Raw genomic sequence first — 24,161 nt, 5'->3', positions numbered from 1 at the left:
CCACAAGGTAAATGCCCCAGGATACCGCCCAATGCAAATCGCATTACCACAACTCTGTCTGGCGCTATTAGTGCCAGATCCCAAATGTTGGGGGGCGGTAAATCCCCATTCTCATTGGGTCCATTTGACCCAATGGGGCATTGTGGGCGCTATTACCACCGGCGTTAATAGCACCACAGTAATACCACCACAAATGTGCAGAAAGTGGAAAACTTTACCTCCAGCTCAAAGCTAGAGGTAAACCTAAACTTTCTTCCCAAACTCGGAATTGGGCAGACCGGTAATGTGGTGGTAATAGCGTTAACACCACATTTTTACTGCTCATCCCAAACCTATACTAGCACATATTGTTTCAGCCAACATCAACATGTTTACCTACAATGGCAATACTGGCATTATGGGGAAAGTGAACATGAGTGTGTTGTACATGAGGAAACCAGAAAATATTGGGGAGCCAGAATGAAAATAAATTACATCACACAGTTTCAGTATCCAGCCCTCTTACAAATTCTCCATGCAGTCTTTATTCTCAATTAACATTCTCTTGTGCCACTTCCACACATGCCTGGAACAGCCTCCCAGTAAGAGGAAGGGAAAGTGAGAACAATCAAGAGACAAAGAGAAACTGAGTGAACAAGAGGGAAATATGGAGGGTGGGAAACTAAAGGATGGAAGAGGTGCTACGGTAGGAGAGATAGAAAGTGAGGTAGGTGACGATTGTAACCATTAACACATAACAACAGATTTACAATAACCAAATAGTCATACATAAAATTCACCCCTTAATTGCCAGTATCTATACCTGTTCTTAAACATTGTATATACCTGCATAGAAATTAAACAATCTTCTTCAATATTCTCCATCTAATGGCTGCTTTTACATGAGAAAACATGTTGTATAAAAAAATGTACATCATTGCTTCGCATGAACATCATGGCGTCATACATGCCCTGTTATTGTTTTTGATCAATTGAAGTCATTTTTTCATAAAATCTATGTAAAATCTACAAATAATAAAAAAAAAAGAAATGAATTAAGTCTTCTCGTCATCCCAGGCCACATGGCGATATCCTCCATGAGGTTAGCCAACTCATCCTAATTCATAGAGGGAGGGATTTTAACCTGACCATCAGTATTATGCTTTGGCACTGAGGATACGTAATGAACCCTAGAAAGGCTGCTGCCCTTAGGTGCATACAAGTAAGTCACTAAAAGTTTAAAGATGGCGTGATGTGGCGTTAAGCCCCCATTCCAAGGGCTGAATGGGGGTTAATGGCCCAGCAGCACAAGTTAATGGTCAGAACAAAGCAGGGGCCACTAACAAGGGCTACAGGCCTTTACCCCCTTTTCCAGTCCTTGGAATGGGAGCTTAAGGCCATTAGCACCCTGTGCTACCAAAGCGATAACCCAGGGTGCTGAAAATTACATCCCATTCAATGATTGAAGATACTGTCTTAAGATGGGTATCATGCAATGAGAGGGGGTGACTGGAGCCTCTCATCCCTTTCCATATCTGCCATTGGGAGAAGAGTGAAAGGTGCGGCTGTGGAGGCAAGTGCCACTGCAGCCAAAATGAGGTAAGTGGGGGGAGGGGAATTAAAAAAAATAATAATAAGGGGACAGAGGGTGGGGGAAGATGGCAGTGGGGGGGAACCGGCCATCAAGTGGGATGGAACGCAGGCTTTAACTGGTGGTTCAAGCCTGCGTTTCTAGCCACCTGATTTGCTGCACCCCCCCCCCCCCCGCCGGAATGCTAATTCAAATTCTGTCCTGAATTATGCCAAACTGTATTTTAGAAGCCATTTGCTTAAGTAGGAACTTATGCTGGGCATTTGAAAGTTTACTCAGGGCGTTAAAATCCCCCAGCCCCAAAGTTTTCATCAGAGTGATCACACTAGTAAGCCAGGTTAGGGGGTCCTTAAGAGGGAACCGATTTATCTCCCCCATATCTTTCTCCAAATGTGGGTTTGTCAAGGGGGAAAGCTGCCTCCTCGAACGCCAAAAATCTCTTTTGTGCCTGACAAGTCAAGAGTTCCCAGTTTCAGCCTTAATACCTCAGGAACTAGGGGGGAATCTGAAAACCTTCCATAGGGAAGAGTTCTTCAGTATCTTCAGACACCCACATTGAGAGGCCCCCCAAATCTCTGTATCATATATCACGGCTAAATGGATTTTGCACTCCAATACAAGAAGACATTTATCAAGCCTTTTACCTCCATATTGGTAGTAAAAGCATAAGGCAGTGGGCCTCATTACGACCCAGGCGGTAAGTTACCGCCTGGGCCGTGACTTTACCACCATGGCGTAAACCACGTTTACGCCATGGTGGTTGGCGGACTTACCGCCCCATTCCGAGGTCGGCGGGGCGGTAAGTCCCCAATCCCCATTTACCCTTCCCCATTCCCATTTTTGCCCCATAGGGCATAATGGGAGTGGGGAAGGCGTTAATTACGCCACCGTAAATTACGGTGGCGTAATTAACTCCATGGTCCCTTAGCGCCATGGATTTTAACACCTGCTAAAAGCAGGTGTTAAAAGCGCCATGGCGCTAAGGGACATCGTAGTTGGCGGTAAGGGGTCGGCACAGCTAACGCTGGCGTTAACCCCTTACCGCCAGGGTCGTAATGAGGCCCAGTGTGTTTAGCCACCACGCTAATATAACTACGCCATGGTGATAAGGTGAGACATAAGTATTTGTAAACATTGTCAAACTCTGTTTTTTGCTGTGACCAACTTGCTTTCTGGTATCCCTTGCCAAATAACATGATCTTTGTTTTTGACTGGTTCAATTTCAGCCCATTTGCATTAAGTCCTTCTGCCGTTAATTCCATTCTAACTGTGTCATCAGCATAAAGAAGGGCACTGAATTTAGTTCCATTTAATAGTGGTGGAGTTAGCTTTTGCAATTAAAATCACATACAAACAGAGAGAATAACACCAGGGCGAGGGGACACCTTGTCATAAAATCCCTTGAGTTTACATGTGCCCTTGAGCATCTGACTGTGTCTGAGGTATCTTCATACATTAGTTGTATTAGTTGGAGAAGCGTTGCGGGGACCCACATCCAGTCCAAAATTTTTCCATAGTAAATGTCATTTTATGGAATGAAAGGATTTTGACTGATCCAAGAAGGCAGTGAAAACTTAATTGTTTCTCGTTCTTTGTGATTCTCTACAATTGTGTTTAAGAAGAAGCACTGATCCAAGGCGGAGAAACCTTTTTGGGAGCCAACCTGGGTCTCAGAAGGAGTTGATTTACCTCATTCCATTATTTCATTCTCGCCACCAGACAGCCTGCAAAGATCTTTTCAGAAACATCGATCAGTGCAATTGGGGGGGGTAACAATTGGGATCTGACACAACTTCTTTTTAAAATAGTGGGACAAGAAGGTTTCTTTTCCATGAGGATGGTAGGATGAATACATATGCAAAGAGTTGAACACTCTGTCTAGGATTGGTTACCATTTGGTTTTGTGACCAAAGAAACACAGCAGGCCCTAAACCGTTGAGATTGGTGGCTTTGCCCTTTTTCAGGGTCTTCAATTGAGTAGCGATTTCCTCCTGGGCGAAAGAAATGGTGTCTTGGGCCTTGCTTCCATTCAGCAGCCTTTAAGTCACATTTCTCTCTGGATCATAACGCAGTCCTTGGAAGTGGGAGATCAAAGCTTCAGAAGGGATTAACCTAAAATTGCCCTCCTCTGTTTCCTCAAAACCCCCTGTTACAAGCGTCCATAATAATTTGGGGTTTTATTCCTTAACTAGATTGTGGAACATTTCGCATTGCGAGATGATGTGTCACTTTTTTTTTAGTTTAAGAAGATATATATATACACTTGTTTCGTAGTAAATAAAATCCCTGTGTTGGGTGAGCTTGCCTGAATGGCCAAACACATGCTCTTTCTCTCAGATCTACATTCCACATCCAATCAATGCAAGAGATTTCTTAGAGCTTATTTCTTGCACCCTGTTGTTTCATTGCATGTCGAGCGTTCATGAATTTGGCTCTCAAGACACTCAAACAGACACACCACGACAAGTGAAGATTTAAGAGTATTAACCCCCTAAGTGCCAAGGACGAGTATGCTCGCCCTTTTTGCATTCACTTGCATAATAGTCTTGCAGTTTGACGTTTCAAAATATGTTCCAAATTCAGGGTGGTAGTTGATTAGCAAGCTCTGATCTGGTTATGATCAGTCGGTAGCACCTTTCTCATTCTAAAGCATAATAATGAACAACCCCTATTACACATCGAAAGCCAGTCATAGGAATTTCAAAAGATGATGGAGATCCTGAGCAAGTTAATTATTGACCACATATTGGCTAAGATCTAAACATATACTTAAATGTGTTTTGATATGTTCTCAGTTGCAACTGAGTTCTCCCACTCACCGGATTTATCTTCAGAAAAGAGAAATGGCCAGATTTACAGATTGATGCCACTGTACATGTGTTTCATTCTGCCTGTGTTAACAAATATCTAACTTGTACTTGCCTACTTACAAAATGGATGGAATGTATCCCTGCCCCAAATTGTAAAGTACAGACTACTATCCTCATAGGATTGAGTAAGACCGGGTAAGTAACTTTACCAGTAGGTGATGACTTATAGGTAGAGAAGTCTTGGAATAAAGAGCAAACTACACATTGCCTACCACCCAACCACTAGCAGGTGGGTACATTGATTTAACTAGGGGCTCTCTCACATCTAATCCAATATACATACCAAGTCTGGGTTGCTTTACTATTTCTACCCCCTCCATGTGTTGTGAGGAAGGAGTGTTGTAGGGTGTAGATAGGCCCACGTTGGGATCCACCATACTCTCACCTGCAGCAGATAATCTGATTAAGTTATTATCCTGGAATATTGCTGGTGTTAAAAAGACTCCCTGAAGATCCTACCTGGCGTAGGTTTATTGAGGATCACAAGAACATATGCATGCAGGAGACATGGGCTTTAGAGCAGGTTGGAATGCCAGTAAGGGCCCGAAGGGGAGTCCAAAAGGAGGTCTTTTAATCTGTGTTGATGTAGGTTTAAAGTGGGAACATTAAATCAGTGGATACATGCTCTTCTGACCTCCAATGTATTATCATTAAAACTCAAGAGGCCCGCTGATTCTATTGTTTAACCTTTATAACAGCCCCAAACATCAACCAAGCGCAATTGAGACATTCTGTGGGATTGCATCAGAATGGGTAAATGTAGCATTCAGTAACCTCCACGTGTTAGTGGTAGGGGACATTAATTTACAGTTGGAGACGCTCACGGAACTGAATGGAGTCTGGGAGGACCAATTGCCTGTGGTATACCATCAGTCTTGGCAAGTTATCCCACTAGATCCCATCCTCAGGCAATTGATGTTGCCTGAGTGTGAATGGACTTGAGCTGAGAGCCTGCAATGGGTGGTTTGAGAATGATCAGCCAGCTAACGTCACCTTCTCATCCTTCATTGGTTCTTCAAGGATAGACTATTTATTTCAGCTTGTGACTGGTGTCTGGTGAAGGATTTTGTAGTTCTGCATCGCCAAGATAGTGACCACAAACCTCTTGCCATGACCTTCCAGCTAAGATCTGAAGTTGTGTCTTACCTGCACACAGAAGCAATCGGAATAATGGAGGGGGGACACTCTTGGCGATCTATTAAATGGTCTACATTGGTACATTAGGATAGAATTCTTAAAGTCTATGTCACTGTTTTGGGTAAAATTGAAAATATATGCAGGAGTGAGTGCACTGCTAGGGAAGTAATCTAAGGATTGTTAGATGAGGAGTGTGGAGAAGCCAAGAAACAACTTTTTTCTTACCTGCAAACCAAAGACCAAATAAATAAGTCCCGCTCTCGAGCCCTTAGAAGCAATTATAAGCGTTGCATTCATAGGAAAGAAATGGAGTACATGGTATGTAGGTGGGCTACTATGTTGAGGGCTATTAAATCAGGAGATGTAACAATGTGCTAGCATCTTGTGACAGACAGAGTACTCAATGGGGATTTTCTCATTCAGGAATGCATAGGCATAGAGCTGTGGGCTAGGCATTTTGAGGATCTGAATAGAAAAATAATGTTGGAAAAATAATTACCACCTATCCCAGGCTCCTTGTATTTGCAGGGTGACCAGAGCTTTAGATTCCACCTGTGGGATATCAATGGAACCATAACATCACAAAAAGAGGGAAAAGCACCTGACCCAGAAAATATTCTAATAGATCTGTTTAAGAATGAGATCAAGGTATGGGGCCCAATATGAATGTGCCATGCTAATGCACTGATCTCCTCCAATTTGGTTCCTGAGTCTTGGTGGAAAGTAGAGATAGTCCAGTTTTTTTTTTTTTTTTTAAAGGTAGTCAGGAGTGTCCAGCTAGTTATCGACCATTATCTCTCCTGAATGCTTCTGGGAAAATGTTTGCAAAAGTACTACTAAAACATATCCAGAGAAGGGTGGATTCAGCAGGGTTAATAAGTCACCTCCAGGCGGGGGTTCTAGGCCGGACTGAGTACACTGGACCAAGAGGTCAGGCTATTTGTAATAGCTCAAAAGCTTGTTGTGATGAAAACTCTACTTTATGCAGTCTTCATAGAAATGAGGACTGCATTTGATAGTGTCCCAAAGAAGGTTTTATTGCAAGCTGTAAGGGACAAAAACATTCCAGCCAATGTATCGAAACTTGGACAACTATTACACGTGGAAAATTAGGAGGTGTGTCAGCTGGTGTCTTTCTGGGGAGGCTTCTATATCCATAGAATTGGCAGGGGGAGAAAGGAAGGGATGTGTATTGTCACCTTTATTGCTCAGAATGTATATCAACATAATTATTGAAGAGCTGGTCAAACATTGTTTAGACGGCCCAGGTATGGGTCTTGAGAAGATTCCTGCTGTCAATGCTGTTTTATTGTCAACTACTCCAGGAGGCCTTAGAGTCTTGATGAGGATATTTTCAAAGAAATGCATGGAAATAGGGCTGGAAATTAATGTGAGTCTATGATCTTTAGGCTGACCCACCTAAAGTATTCTGTTCTCCTTAAAAGTGTGGATGGTAAAGAACTTGAGTGTTTCAACCCTTATGACTACCTAGGATTTGTGGATGCTTGCACATGGGTAGGCCAGTTGATGAAGGCTAATGCCACTCTGGAGAAAATCAGTTGGGTTGTCAAAAAATACCATCTGAGGTATTGTGGAGGTGCTGCGACACCAGCCGTTGATGTTTACAAGTGGCAGGCAAAATCAGCGGCCTTGTATGAAATGGGTACGTATGTCATTTCTAAAACAAATAACTTCGCAGAAAGTGTGTAAAAGCAGAGATGCTGTGAGGTGCTGGCTATTGTGACTCATATTTATTTCAGGGGGGGAAAGAATGACATAACCTGCATGCTGGATTCATGTCAAGCTTTAATCACATGGTTAATGTGTGCGGCATGTTCACAGCAGTTGTAGGCAGCAATTAATATCTGATGGTAGAGGTGACAAAACCAATCACTTGCGGGTAAGCAGAGGGTCTTAGACGTTTCCCATTTGCTAGGTTCTTGGTCACGGTGTGAAACTGCATTCGAGGGAACTCGGTAAGCAGAGGCATCATGGGGTACAGGGATGCTGGCATTAGATAAGTTGATGGTAATTTAATTAGTCTTAACAAGGTGAAGAGCACATACAGTACCTAAATGAATAAATGAAGCCAGCTACACTCAAGTGGGAGACGTGTTGGTTTGAGTAAAGACACGGTCGCATGGATGCAAAGATGCAAAGTATGCATGCAGTAAGAGCCACATACATAGACGGAATGGTTGCGTGGTCTGTCTTTGTTGAAGTCTGGGAGAGATGCACCCAGGGGCTACTTCAGATGAGGGAGATATGGACGTACATATAAGAACAGCATAACATATTACATGCGCTAAGTAGGTTCACATTAGGTAATAGCAGGCTAGTTGGTAGATGCTTAGATAGTCAAATATAGTCAGCATGGGCATACATACAAATCCGCATAGTGTAGGTCTTTGGTGTGCTCCAGGAAAGCCGCAACCAGGGGTTTGGGGCTACATCGGAGGTGGAGACGGATGACAAAGTCACGGATGGTGGTAGGGAAACTTATCTTTGGGTAACAGTGTCATGAGGCCATTTAGCAAAGTGGCTGTGATAGTAATTGAAGTGAGCAAGCCTTGGGCAAGTCAGGGGACAAGAGCTGCAGTTGGGGTAGGGGTGTGGGCCATCTACAGGTCAGCCAGGCCTGAACAGGGCCGGTCAGGAATGGTAGTCCTTAAGTGGTGTCATTTAGCGGGGTCCAGCTTCACCTGCTGTCTCCCTTCTTCCTCTGCATTCAGATGGCTGTGTGGCCAAAAGTATGGAGGTGGGGACATGGAACAACAAGGCCCCTTGAATAACGATTTAGAACCAGATAATGGCGGAGGATTCTGAATCCAGTTGGGATTTACCATTACCACTGCTTCTGATGGTCTTGACTTCTACAGTTACTTCAGCCAACCACGTCCCCTTTTGAACTCAGTCAACTGAAACAATTGTTTTATTTCAGGATCTGTGATACCCGACACCAGAGCAAACCTTGATCAATGTCTCTATTACTCATGTATGCACTGGAAAATCTTTGAAAAGACTTTCAACACAAACTCTTATTAGGCTCAAGAAAACCTAGATGAATCTGTGGTCAATATAAAAACATACTATGATCTCAAAATCCGAAATAGGAATATGAAATAGGTAACACCGCTTTACCACTATTACTTTCAAAGGAACCAATCAATGGAGTGGAACATTCAGAATTCATAGAAAGGAGCCTTCCAAATTGAAGAAAACATATCTCCAGTTACCGACAAAATAAAAATACTGAAAGAAAATCATAGATGAATGCTGGGTACTAGTGGTTGGCAAAATTACAGCTGGCAACAAGAAATAGGTGAAATATACCACCATTATCATTCCGTCTGGCCTGCCTTTTTTCACTGCTTTGCCACATGTTTTGAAGGTTTTCTTTTTGCATGGACTTTATTATTTTTCCTTGAAATTTCAAAGAAAAAATGAAATTTAAGGTGGCAATATTTTGTAAAAATGAATTGCTGGCCAGAGAAAGGAAAAAACAACCAATTCTGCTCCACAAGTGAAATTGGTGGATCAGCTGCATTTTGCCAGGAATAAGACAATTTTACAGCAGAATGAAATTCAGCCATTTTTGCCCACCCCTACTAGGTACATATTAACCAGGTGAAAACATGTCATCCCCATTCAGACATATAAAGGAATCAAGAGCCCATACTTGAGGCGGCATCTGAATGCAATTTGAATACAATATGAAGGAACAGTGTAATGGAATCTGAATTAGACAAATAAAAATGTTTAGGTGAAAGGATGAATGCTTGAACTGTACTATTAAAAATAAAGTAGTAAAATGAACAAATAAGTAGAATGAAGAACATGAAGCAAAATATCCTCTGTATCCATCCACTATATAGTAAACCAGCCTCTTTAACAGCAGATTAAATAAAGGTTTTCCAGTTTGCAAACTGACGTGCGGGCATGCAGAGGAGTGTTGTAAAACCCAACCCCAAAAGAAAAAGCCCGCGCTGCCAGAGCAGGAAGGATCAAGCTGAAGGAAAAGAATACAATTTCATAATGCTTCATGAGGAGGTAAGAAGGCCTACAGAGAAGAAGAAAAAATAAAGAGGACTAACGATGAAGAAACCCTGCCAAGAAAGAAAATTGTTCAGTCACCTCAATAAAGGAGCCTTGTTATTAATAAATATTTTGAAAATAAAAGTCTGATTCTTGTCCCTCGTTCGACTGGGATTCTTAATAAGAAAAGAGATCTCGGGGTATCCCATGCCACTAATGTTTTCCCTCCAAAACATAGGCACAGTTGGAGGGATTATAAAACATTACCTTACTGAATATGTTGCTTTGCACTGAAATAGCAAGTGATTAATGTTAAACAACACAAATAAACAGAGAAAACATGCTTTTGTGTAATCGTAAATGAAAACAATAATTTTCATTAGGGAAAAGACAGCATTTTAAGTTGTTTACAATGTTAGCATACACATGTATTATAGCTGACACATAACTGAACATAGACCCATCATTTTTCAGATTACCGTTACTAGTAATAATGATACACAGAGAACATTTTCAGGGTAATTCATAGAATTTCGCACAAAAGTGGCGCACGCGGCTGGCGCACAGTGTGCGCGTGCGAATTTCTGCGCCAGCCGCGTGCGCTAAAATCGATATCCGCGCACAGCGCATTCATGGATTTCAGCCTCCAAAACCAGCCGTGGCGCAGAGTGGCGCAGCGACCCTGCAGCTGCACCAGTTATGCCCTCAAGAACGCCCTTGCGCAAGGAAAAGCCATCAAAATTCACAATTCATCGCAAAGGGCTGCGCTAACCCTAGACCAGTATACAGGGCTGCCAAACAGCAAATGGTGAGCGGGGAACGTGTATTACTGGGGTGCGCGGGAAGTTCAACACGCGATTACAGCAGGGTACGTGTATTACAGGGGTGCGCGGGAAGTTCCACACGCGATTCCACCAGGATACGTGTATTTCGGGGGAGCGGGGAACTTTTATACGCAATTTCAGCAGGGTACCAGTATTACTGGGGTGCGCGGGAAGTTCCACACACAATTTCAGCAGGGTTCGTGTATTTCTGGGGTGCAGGGAACTTTTACATGCAATTTCAGCAGGGTACCTGTATTACTGGGGTGCGCGGGAAGTTACACACGCGATTTCAGCACGGTACGTGTATTTCTGGGGTGCGGGGAACTTTTACACGCAATTTCAGCAGGGTACCTGTATTACTGGGGTGCGCGGGAAGTTACACACGCAATTTCAGCAGAGTACGTGTATTTCTGGGGTGCGGGGAATTTTTACACGCAATTTCAGCAAGGTACCAGTATTACTGGGGTGCGCGGGAAGTTCCACACGCGATTTCAGCAGGGTACGTGTATTTCGGGGGAGCGGGGAACTTTTATACGCAATTTCAGCAGGGTACCAGTATTACTGGGGTGCGCGGGAAGTTCCACACACAATTTCAGCAGGGTTTGTGTATTTCTGGGGTGCAGGGAACTTTTACATGCAATTTCAGCAGGGTACCTGTATTACTGGGGTGCGCGGGAAGTTACACACGCGATTTCAGCACGGTACGTGTATTTCTGGGGTGCGGGGAACTTTTACACGCAATTTCAGCAGGGTACCTGTATTACTGGGGTGCGCGGGAAGTTACACACGCAATTTCAGCAGAGTACGTGTATTTCTGGGGTGCGGGGAAGTTTAACACGCAATTTCAGCAGGGTACTTGCATTTCTGGGTTGCGGGGAAGTTTGACACGCGATTTCAGCAGGGCACCTGTATTACAGGGGTGCGCGGGAAGTTACACACGCGATTACAGCAGGGTATGTGTATTTCTGGGGTGTGTGGAAGTGTAACACGCGATTACAGCAGGGTACCTGTATTACTGGGGTGAGCGGGAAGTCCCACACGCGATTCCAGCAGGGTACGTGTATTTCTGGGGTGCGGGGAAGTTTCACACACAATTTCAGCAGGGTACCTGTATTACTGGGGTGCGCGGGAAGTTCCACACGCGATTACAGCAGGGTACGTGTATTACTGGGGTGCAGGCAAGTTTTACACGCGATAGGCCCTGTGCGAGTGGGGTACGTGTATTTTGGGGGTGCAGGGGAGTCCTACATGTGAATTGGCAGTGTGGGTCCTCCCAGGTGTTCCGTCTACACCCTTCACGCCCCCTGCATCCAGACCACACCACAGGGGACTACCCTGCACCCCTGGTCATGTCCCGCAGGCAGCCCATCCACTATGGGCATGCCCCCCCAGCCAAGCCACATGTCACCTTGCACTAGTGATCACCAACGCATTACCCCCTTGCACCCCCACCACACAGCAGTGCAGGGCAACTGCCAGCAGGCACACACTCATCTCCCCCAGCACCCCCACCCCCCAGCAGTGTGGGTCACCTGCCAGCAGGCCCCCACTCATGTCCCACCCATCTCCCCTTGCACCCCCACCCCACAGCAGTGCAGGGCACCTGCCAACAGGCCCCCACTCATGTCCCCTTGCACACCCATCCCCCAGCAGTGCAGGGCACCTGCCAGCACGACCCCACTCATGTCCCCTTGCACCCCTATCCCCCAGCAGTCAGGGGCACCTGGCAGCAGGCCCCCACTCATGTCCCCTTGCAGCACCACCCCCCATCAGTGCAGGACACCTGCCTGCAGGCCCTCACTCATGTTCCCTTGCACACCCACCCCCCAGCAGTGTGGGGCAACTGCCAACAGGCCCCCACTCATGTACCCTTGCACCCCCACCCCCCAGCACTGAGGGGCACCGCCAGCAGGCCCCCACTCATGTCCCCTTGCACACCCACCCCACAGCAGTGCAGGGCACCTGCCAGCAGGCCCCCACCCATGTCCCACTCATGTCCCCTTGCACCCCCATCCCCCCAGCAGTGTGGGGCACCTGCCAGCAGGCCCCCACTCATGTTCCCTTGCACACCCACCCCCCAGAAGTGTGGGGCACCTGCCAACAGGTCCCCACTCATGTCCCCTTGCACCACCAGCACTGAGGGGCACCTGCCAGCAGGCCCCCACTCATGTTCCCTTGCACACCCACCCCCCAGAAGTGTGGGGCACCTGCCAACAGGTCCCCACTCATGTCCCCTTGCACCACCAGCACTGAGGGGCACCTGCCAGCAGGGCCCCACTCATGTCCCCTTACACCCCCACCCCCCAGCACTGAGGGGCACCTGCCAGCAGGCCCCCTCTCATGTCCCCATGCACCCCCACCCCCCGGCAGTGCAGGGCACCTGCCAGCAGGCCCTCACTCATGTTCCCTTGCACACCCACCCTCCAGCAGTGTGGGGCAACTGCCAACAGGCCCCCACTCATGTCCCCTTGCACTCCCAGCACTGAGGGGCACCTGCCAGCAGGCCCCCATTCATGTCCGCTTGCACCCCCACCCCCCAGCACTGAGGGGCACCTGCCAGCAGGCCCCCACTCATGTCCCCTTGCACACCCACCCCCCAGCAGTGCGGGGCACCTGCCAGCAGGCCCCCACTCATGTCCCACTCATGTCCCCTTGCACCCCCATCCCCCCAGCAGTGTGGGGCACCTGCCAGCAGGCCCCCACTCATGTTCCCTTGCACACCCACCCCCCAGAAGTGTGGGGCACCTGCCAACAGGTCCCCACTCATGTCCCCTTGCACCACCAGCACTGAGGGGCACCTGCCAGCAGGCCCCCACTCATGTCCCCTTGCACCCCCACCCCCCAGCACTGAGGGGCACCTGCCAGCAGGCCCCCACTCATGTCCCCCAGCACCCCCACCCCCCAGCAGTGCAGGTCACCTGCCAGCAGGCCCTGACACATGTCCCCCAGCTAACACGTCATCACAATCTAGATCCCTGGCCCTTATGGCCAGCCTCCACATGCCAAAGACCCACCCAAGTATTGCACCCACCCACATAGAAATGCCAATTACATGACACAACCCCAATGGCAAGTATGTAAATGAAGACATGTCCCTCACACACACACAATGGGTGCAAGTAAATCTCAAAACCCATATCATGACATGCATGAAACAAATGAGATAATACCACACATAGAAGTTTGAAGAAAAAAATGTATTAAAAGCAACATGAATGGAATTAAAATCAAACAAACGACAATGGAAATTAAAAAAGAAAAGCTGCATGTCTGTAAAATAATTAAAAACAACAAATCAAAATCCAAAGGAAAGGTGTCCAAAGTCACAGTTCCAAAAATGAAATCCAAGGGAAAAACAAAAGTGAAAACCATTGCTCCATGGGGAAATCCAAACAAAAAAGTAGAATCCAACAGTCAACTATATACAGATGAACAATCCAGGGTCCATGATCCCAACTGAAGAAATGAAACCTATCAAAAACTCCTATCTAATAAACAAACTATATACAAAAATGTGGTCCATTGTCCAAAAGGTCCAAACTAAAGAGAAAACCAAAGGAAACCTAATACTAACTAAATACCTATTTACAAGGGCAGCGGGCAAGTCCAACGGCTCACATGTTGATGTTCCGGGCCAGGGCATCATCGAACTCCTGCTCGATGTCCCGGAGGCGGTCCTCTTTCATGGCTCCGAGGGTTTGCAGGGACGATGACATCTGGAACTCCAGGTCCCTGCGAATGGCCTCGAGGCTCTCGGCCTGCCTCAGGGCCCTACGCATGGAGATCTCTGCTCTGACCATCGTGAGCCGTGCCTCTTCCGCCAGCTGCCGCTCCGAATCTATCACATGGCCCAACCGCTGCCACATGGAAGACACTTCCCGTCCAGGGTCCTCCTGCCCTCCGGCCGATGCCTGCCCGCCCGATGATGAAGACAGCGAGCCATCATGGCTCCCACCTTCTTGCTGCTGCTGCTGTGCTGCTGCCTGTGCCCTGGCTCCTGCTGCCTGCACATCCTCCTCCAGCTGGGGTGCAGTTGTTGAGGTGCCCACCCCTGCTGGACGTCAGACTCCCGACTGTGGCAGGGATGTGTCCTCTACCAGCCTGGCCGCAGGGTCAGAGGCAGCTCCACAGGTTACCCAGGTGAAACATGGGTGGGAAGATGGCATGGAGGACGACTGGGGCATAGGGGGTTCAGTTGAGTGGGGGTTAGAACACGGTCCAGAAAACGGAGGAATCCGGCCCTGGTGAGCTGTCCCAGTGGGTCAACGCGGTCAACGAGCCATGCGAGAAGACGTGCAGTCTCCTCATGAAAAGACTGCAGGTCAGCTCACATGGCACGATGACACAATGCCACCCCACTCAGGACAGGCTCAACCCGGTGCTGGATAGCCACATCTACAGGGAGAGGAAGGCCAGTTGGTGTAAGCCAATCCCCTCCCTGATAACGGGTCTGGATGTAGGTATCCCTGCTGGTGCAAGATGATTCAGTCACAGGATCGGGGACAGGATTACACACAGGCACCTCTGCAGCGGCCTGTGCTGCCCCCTGTCCCTGCCCTGCACTGCACCACTAGCACCAGTGGAATCCCCACCTCCAGACCCCGTCTCTGTCCCTTGCACGGCCTCCTCCTCCACCAAACCCCCCACCAACCTGGATGACTCGGTGCCATCTTCCTCCGTTGGGCCCTGTGGGGTCTCAGCTGCCCCTTCGGCTGCCGAGGAGTCCAACTCCAACCTCTGCCTCTTGGACCTCCCCTCGGCAGCTGCGACCTGGGATGCGGCACTGGACTCCTCACTCCCCGACGAGATGACAACCTGGGAGGAGAGCCAGGCTTTGCGTCTCCGGCTGGCGGTGCGATCCCTGCCGCTGTGCTCCACAGCACCTTCTCCGCCCTCTTCATCAGTTGACACTGCAGACAGGGAGAGGTAGGAGACAGCCATCAGGGCACCGTACAATGGACTCATACACACATGACAGTTGTACATGAGTGGCATTGTCAAACTTCAGACATGGCATCACAATCCCCAAAACACATGTCATTGCAACTCACACACATGAGCGATTCCACAGCCATATTGCAACAGCCAGCACCATCCATACACATACAAACAGCATGAGCAGCCAAAGGTGAGCCAGACATCACATGAAACACAGGGAGTGCACTAGACATGCACACACGCCACCACAATTACATGCATGTGTACACCTCCACCAACTGTCGCAGTGATGGGAATACATGTCACATCTGGCAATCAGTCTTCTACATATCAGTGTCACATGCATCCATGTTGCATCACTGTTGCACCCATGTCAAATACACACACATGCACATGTACACGGTGCAGATACATGCAGCTGGAACCAACATCCATGTGTGACACCACAACCATGCCAAATTACATACACAGTAATCAAAACATGTGTGCTCACACATCTGCATTTGGCCTGCATGCTTACCCACACATACACCATCCATGTGTCTCAGACATGAAATGACTTGAATGTGTCAGCCTCACAGCCCTGTACATACACATCCATACATGGCCCTACAAAACCACATGTACAACCTGCACACTACTGGCACACCACCACACGCACAGCTTCCAATCAGTATGCATGTACACTTACCGCTCGACTCCAGACGGGTCTGTCTCTCAAGGACCTGGACGTGGAGTGCTGGGCGTATGCGTTCCAGGACCCTGATCTGATGTTCCAACAGGTGGCCCCGGCGTCCCTTAGCATCCGCTGCCTTCAAGAGGTGCCGGGCCTTTTTGAGGGTCCTGGACCTGAAATCCTCCCAAGCGCTTCTTGACATGTTGGAAGTTGCGGACTGCCACCCCCTCAGCGTTGATGGCAGTCACGATATCTGTCCAGATCCCAGTCCGTCCTTCCCTGTCGGCGGCCGACCTTCCGAAGAGGGCATCATACTGCCCCAGGACTTGCTCCACCAGGACACCAACTCCGGTGGCAGTGAAGCTGGTGGCCCTCTGCCTCTCTGGCTGGGGGTTTCCAGTGGTGCCAGATGGTATAGTGCCCGACATGGAAACCCCAGAGGCAGGTGTGGGTGGGCAACTGGGTCCTGGGGCTGGGCTGTGGCGTGATGGAATAGCAGTCGGGAGTCTTCGGTTCCAGCAGGGGTGGTCACAGCAACAGCACCCCGGGCTGACGTGCAGGCAGCAAATGGCAGGGCACGTGGGCAGCAGGCAATCAGGCAGCAGCAGATGGCAGGTGGGAGCGTTCTCAGGTCTCTGGGGGGAAGTAATTCGGCCTTCTGGGCAGGAGCATGGTCTTCCGTGTGTGAATGCGTGGCCAGCTTGATACGGAGTGATTTGGCACGTGAAAATCTAGTACGTCAGCGTGTAATTTGAGGAAAGGCCCTTAGCGCGTAAGCACGTCAGCACGCGTACGCGATTTCATTGGACCGAAGGCCCTTAGTGCGTAAGCGCGTCTGTGACGTGCATGCACTGGCATTTCCCTGAACCCGGGTGCATGTTACACGTCCAAGAACTGCACGTCCAAGTGTCAGCTTGTGTAATTGGAGGTTAGGGCCTTAGCGCATATACTCGGAAGTGACGTTGGACGTGTGGGCCAGTTCAAAAGGCACGTCTAGGACATCAATTCCTTGTACGTGCTTTTCGTGGAGAGCGAGTGGGTGAATTCTGTACTTCTTGTCGGTTCACACGCGATTTACTTCACAGCGTTTCTAGTTCATACTCCCTGTTACCTCTGACAGCTTTTTTCTGATTTTCTATTGGGCCTAATTCCTCAAACAGCGTTCACTTCTTCTTTTGTCCTGTCTCCTCAGACAGTGTACAATTCTTCTTTTGGCGGGGGTATTTTTCACGCTCATTTTCCAGGCAGACGGTGAGTCGCGCACGTATTTACCAACTGTGCTTGCCCCGTGTGTTGCGTACCCCTTCAGAGGTCATTGCAGGCTGCGTGTAACACGTGTATGTTCATTTTTGTGTTTCTGGGTGCCACAGCGTAGTGCAGGTTAATTTTTCCACGCACGTGGTCTACGAGGGGTTGCATGCATGTTATTTTCTGTTTTGGGGTGCCTGTGCGTTGCGTGACCCGTCATCTTTCCCCAGGGGTCACATACAGCCTTTCTAGAGCACTAGGGTACGAATTCCATCTAGTACCCTACCCCTTTGACACCCAATTGCCCAGGACAATAGTTTACTGCAACTCCCATACACACAACAACATCAGTGCCATGGTTGGAAGGCGACCAAGCGGTAAGGGTGGCAAAGGTGGCCGAGCCTCAAGAGGTGGCCGTGGTGGGCGCGGTAGGGGACGTGGCCAGGATTTGTTGGGTACCCCTAACCCCCCATGTGTGGAGGACCAGTCAGGGACACCCATGCCCCCCCCCATAGTTGAGGGAAACATGGCTGACACCATCTCTGCTCAGCCCTTGTTGGACCGGCCCATTGTGGCACATGACCTGGCAGAGGGTGACTCCCAGGCTGACTTCCAGTTCGCCAAGTCTAGGCCACGTGTGGCGGTGCAAGTTGGTGTCACCAGGCCACGTGGATCAGGGGCAGCTATGACATCTGCTGCCCTGAGTAGGCAGGGTGGGGAGGCTGCAGGGGCAGCTGCAGCTCCATCCACCCCAGCTCTGACTCTCCCAGCCAGGGCAGTGTTGGTCCCAGTCCATCTTGCTAACGTTCCCCCTAACTACGTAACACTTCAGCCAATGCCTGCACCAAGTCCCATGCTCAGTGAGCATTCCCACACTCCAACTACCCAGTCCACCGGTGCTCCTGCCCCTAGTGGCCAGAGTGGCGCAGGCCACTCAGGATCCCCACCACCTTCCAAAAAAAAGAGGAAAAGTGCTCGTCCACTACAGGCTGATACCCCAGATACAGCTACGCAGTCCGGCACGTCAAGGAAGCCTAGCTTCAATGATGCCGAACGTGATGCACTTGAGCAGTATGTGTCCGCACATGACAGCGAAATGTTGATCACTTCAGGGTGCAAGACCACACCTGCTCAACGTCAGGCACACTGGCAGACCGTCGCGGACATCATAAGTGCCCTTGGATTAGTGAGGCGCACAGCTGGTGAGTACTACAAGCAGTGGAATGACCTTAAGCGCAGGGCAAAGAAAAAGCTGGCCTCAAGTCATGCCGCTACTCTGTTGACTGGCGGTGGGTCTCCACAAGAGGAGATTGAACTCACTGTGCATGAGTCTGTTGCTGGGACCTACGTCACAGAGGAACAGATCCAAGGTGTGGGAGATCTGCCAGATTACGAGGCATTGTCCGGTGAGTTCACATGCATGTGTGTGTGATCCATGTGTATGTTGTGTGTGTGAGGGGTTCTGATTGAGTGCCAGGTGAGGGTGTGTGTGCCTGAGTGGTTTGGGTCACCCATGTGCTTCATCCAAAACATTCTGCGCCCCTGGATTTGGGTATTACAGTATCCCTTCTGCCCACAGTAGACTTTTTGTGCAACATCACGCCAGTTGCCCTTGAAGTGGCATCTTGCAACAACATTGTTCCGTATTTCTCATTGTTCATTCAGATTGATTGTTTCGATCCCCCCACTTTCACTACGCATTTCTCAGCCCTATTGTCAAACCATATGTGACATGCCTATGGTACATGCCATCTGTGTGATGGCATGTGTCATGTATGTGGATTGGACATTCCACTCACAGGCCAATGTGTGATGGCTCTGCTAGCCAGCATGCAGCTAATGTGTTGCTCTTCCGTCTTGGTGTCATTAGTGTCTGACATTTTCCTCCCCTTCAAACTCAGTGACAGTGCATGCATGGGAGGGTTATAGTGATGTGGGACATGTGTCAATCAAGTACTGGTTCTGTAGCTTGTGAGGCCTAATTGTGTGCCATGGTGCTAATGCCTGTTTCCATTTTTTGTCTTTTATGTTTCTGCAGGGTATGACGCACTTGATGCTGTTGAGGGTGAGGAGATGGTGCAGACCCAGGAGGGATCTCAGGCACGACTGGGCACCAGTGGGGGACGGGGTGTGGTGGTGGGTGAGAACCCACTCTTGCTGCAGACCATTCTCTCCAGGGGTGTCTCTGGGTGCACCTCCCCAGACCTCTTTTCGGGTGTTGATTCGGATGATGAAACCTATGTGGCTTCGCAGGTAGGTGTTTCTGACCCACCTGCACCAGGGGTACAGCCCACTATGGGGATGTCAGTGTTGGTAGGTCCGCCTTTGGTGGTTACAGATGCAGGGCCACACTCCGCAACATCTGATCCTGTTCCTGGGCCAGCAGATCAGAGGGGGAATGCAGTCCTGCAGCCTCAGGCAGTGCCGACATAGCAAGGCACAGTTCGCCTTGCCCCAGACAGGTGTGGTGCCCACCAACGCGGTGGCCGTACGCCACCAGGCAATACCGCATGGGAGAAATCCATATACGGTATGGCAAACTAACAGGCAGCAGCATCTGAGATGATGGCTCAAGCTATGGAGAGGGTGGCCACTTGCATTGTCCCCCCATAAAGGCAGATGGAGCAACTACAGCAGCAACAGACTCCATTTGCCAATCACTCAGGGAGGACATGGTGGCGTCCAACAGGGACAGACGGGCGGCCTTGGACACTCTGGGGGAAGCCATTTCTTTAAAGTCCCAGGGCCAGAGGGAAGCCCCGAGGGTAGAAATCCGTCACCTCAGGCAGACTCTTGTGGAGCTTGAGGCTTCCACTGTCACGAGGACAGAACAGCTGCTGGAGCGGGTCACACGTATGCTCTCAGCAGAGATGCAGGCAACTCAGGAGGAGGTCCGGGCATCATGTCAGGTGGTGCATGGGGATCTCCGCACCATATTCCTCCACAACGAGACCTTCCACACCCGCATGCTTGCTGCCATGGAGGACCAGACTAGGGCTTTGCGTGGGCTACCTCCCATAGCACCACCACCTCCTGTGGTGGCAGCAGCACAGGGTGATGAGAGCGACCACAGCGATTCTGAATCTCTCACGATAGCGTAGCCGTGCAGGCCATGAGCCGATGGAGGTGTTTTTTTTTTCGCAACATCCACACAGGTGGCTATTGGTGTGCACCTTGTCCTCTGATCTCCTGGGTGGCCTCCCCCACCACCCTTGGCCCCCACATGGCCATTTTTTATTTTTTATTTTTTATTTTTTATTTTTTATTTTTGGTTTTTTATTTTTGGTTTTTTATTTTTGGTTTTTGGTTTTTGAGTTTATGTTACAGTGCGTTGCCTTGTGTGGATCCCATGGGCATCCACTGTATTCCGGCTGGGCACATGCAGGCTTGTCCTGAGTTTGGGTTAGATGCTTGGGTTCGTGAGACACACACCCCTCCTGCTTCCCGTTACCATAGGCTTGCAAAGGGTGTGCCCAAGTGACAGTAATTTACACAGTAACGTTGGACTCCCATGACATGTGTAGGCAGTCTGTAGTCAATACTGTGTATACATTCCTAGTGCATATTGTTGTATTATTGTACACTGCATGGTGTATTGATGTGTGCTTGTGCATCCATGTCTCCCTCCTAATTTGCAGGTTCATTCCTAATGTCTTCACAAGGCCGTCTACTTTGGAGATGGAGTTCATGTTGTAAGCAGTGCACTTCCAGATTTGCGTGTCACCAACACTGTACAGTTGGAAGTGGTCTATGTGCTAGCATCACCAAGTTGTAAGACTAAGGGCCTCATTACACGGATGGCGGCAAGGATTTACCGGTACCGGTAAAATACTGGTACCGGTAAATCCTTACCGCCTTACTACGAGGTCCCTTTGCGGGTTGGGGGATTTAACGTCTGATTTTTGCAGGCGTTAAAAACCACCCGCAAAGGGACCCAGGGAGCTAATTACAGTACCGCAATTTGCGGTACCGTAATTAACGCCTTCCCCATTCCCTATGGGGCAAAAATGGGAATGGGAAAGGGCAATGGTGGAAGGGGGAATTACCGCCCCGCCATCCTTGGAATGGGGTGGTAATTCCCCTTTCCGGCAAGGCGGTGCCGGTATTTTGACCGGCATGAACCATGGCGCTAATAGCACCATGGTTCTCTGCCATCCGTGTAATGAGGCCCTAAGTATCCTTTAACTTAGTACTGTCATGTGAATGCTATGTTTGTGGTGGCTAGCTGCATTGTATTGTGGTAAGTCTTTGGTCATGTGTGTTGTCAGTTCTACGTTAATGGAAGCATATTGTGTCTGGCCATTTTCCATTCGGGACACTGTACTTTGTGACACTTGTGTCATGTTTTGGGGATTCCTTTGTTTGCTCTCACTTAGCATGACATGCCATGGTGTGTTGGGTGGAGGTGCTGGGGAGGTGTTGGGTGACATGGCACTGTTGTCATGTTGTATTTTGGAATTGGGTAATGATTTCAGCAGTATAGAAGTGTGTCTTTTAATGACACAGCATTGGTGGTGTTTGTGTAGGTAGGGATGCACACAATGGAACACTACCAGGTGAACAATCTCAGGCTGGTATGGTTGTGACAGTTGACTGTCACTTGACTCATCATCATTGATAGTCAGCTGGTATGTGCCAGGGCTGTGTGCACTCCAGAGGGGTGTGATTTTAGGTGATAATTAGCCACGAGCTGCGTACGGGCTGCCTCACCCCGTTCCCTTTCCCCTCCCATGCGTAGCGGGTGTGCATGTGGTTGGGGATGTGGGGGCACCACCATGTCCACGGGCAGGCCCCGGCGTGTTGCAACGTTGTGCAGGACACATGCTGCCACTATGATCCTGCACACTACTGGGGGAGCGTATAACAGCTGCCCGCCAGAACGGTCAAGGGAGCGAAAGCGTGACTTGAGCACTCGAAATGTGCACTCCACTATGCCCCGGGTTGCAATATGGGCTGTGTTGTATCTTACCTCGGGTGGTGTGGTGGGGTTCCGATTTGGTGTCATCATGTGGGTGCTCAGAGGGTAGGTATGTGTCCCCTGGGGAGGTGGTGATGGGTATCATTAGTGGGGTTGTGACATTACTCAGTATCTGACATGCATGCATGTGCTGTGGCATTTATACTCACCAATCAGCCATGTATCGCCATGCTGACTAGCTTCTAGGTCCCGGTTTAGGGTTGACATTCTGTAAATGAAACTGTCGTGGGTGGACCCTGGATAGTTGGCATATACTGAGGTGATGATTCCCTTGGCATCACATACTACCTGCACGTTGATAGAATGCCAGTGCTTGCGGTTTCTATAGATGTGCTCAGATGCCCTGGGGGGTACGTAGAGCCACATGGGTGCAGTCAATGGCACCTAGCACTTTGGGGAAGTGTGCCAACCCGTAAAAATCCTGGACGACAGCCTGCCTTTTTGCAGGTGTTCTGGGCAGGTATATGTGCCTGCGTACTGATGGGCGTGCAGTCATGATGGCCAAGACCTGGTGTAGGCAGCGTGACTGCGTGGCCTGTGACACCCCCCCCACTATGGCACTTGTCCGCTGAAATGATCCAGTGGCCAAGAAGTGAAGTACATAAAGGTCCTTCTCCAGGGGGCTGAGTGCTTGGGAGCAGAGGGTGGGTGATGTGAGGTCATCCTCCCAATCACTGACCAGGTTGAGTATTATGTGAGGTGGAAACCTGTACCTCCCATACACGTGGTCATCAGGCATCCCAAAAAGGCTGGTTTTGGGTGTAAAAATGTTGGCCCTGACTATCCTCCTCCTACTCCTGCGGTATCCCACGGCCACTGCTGCTAGGAACGGTATATTCATCCTGGCGTCTGAGCTTGTTTGCGCACTTTTATGCTGCGCGGGTCGACTTACGCCTGCTTCCTGCTTGCGTACGTGTTTCCGGATTAGCGTGTCTTTTTTGGCGTGTGGGCGTTCTGCGCATTTGCCTACTGTACTTCCATGCCCACCACAGTAATACACGTACCCGGCTCGCCCAAGCCCAATCGCGTGTATAACTTCCCACGAGCCCCTGAAGTACACGTAACCCGCTCGCCCAGGCACAATCGCGTGTAAAACTTCGTGCGAGCCGCTGAATTACACGTACCCCGCTCGCCCAGGCACAATCGTGTGTGAAACTTCCCGCAAGCCCCTAAATTACACGTACCCGCTCGCCCAGGCACAATCGCGTGTGAAACTTCCCGCGAGCACCTGAATTACACGTACCCCGCTCGCCCAGGCACAATCGCGTGTGAAACTTCCCGCGCACCCCCGAAATACACTCTATTTTTTACACAGCGGGTGTCCGTGTTTGTTGCGTACCCCTTTGCACGTTATTCATCCTAGAGGTCCACAGTATAGGACATTCATCGGATCTGTATATACAGCTTTTTGTCAGCGCACATTTTTTTAATGTGCAAGGATGCTACCGCCTGCCTTCGTGTGGCGGAAATGTGTTGATGTACATAGTTGACTTTTGGTTTGTGTCGTGGGATCGCCATTTCACTGCTGGGGGGTGTGTGTGCAAGGGGACATGAGTGTGGGCCTGCTGGCAGGTGCCCCACACTGCTGGGGGGTGGGTGTGCAAGGGGACATGAGTGGGGGCCTGCTGGTAGGTGCCCCACACTGCTGGGAGGTGGGTGTGCAAGGGGACATGAGTGGGGGCCTGCTGGCAGGTGCTCTGCACTGCTGGGGGGGTGGGGGTGCAAGGGGACATTAGTGGGGCATGAGTGTGGGCCTGCTGGCAGGTGCCCCGCACTGCTGGGGGGTGGGTGTGCAAGGGGACATGAGCGGGACATGAGTGTGGGCCTGCTGGCAGGTGCCCCACTCTGCTGGGGGGTTGGTGTGCAAGGGGACATAAGTGGGGGC

This window comes from Ambystoma mexicanum, chromosome 3q, assembly GCF_040938575.1.
Source record: "Ambystoma mexicanum isolate Mex_15411 chromosome 3q, UKY_AmexF1_1, whole genome shotgun sequence".
Lineage (NCBI taxonomy): Eukaryota > Metazoa > Chordata > Amphibia > Caudata > Ambystomatidae > Ambystoma > Ambystoma mexicanum.
This window is presented reverse-complemented; position numbering follows the sequence as displayed.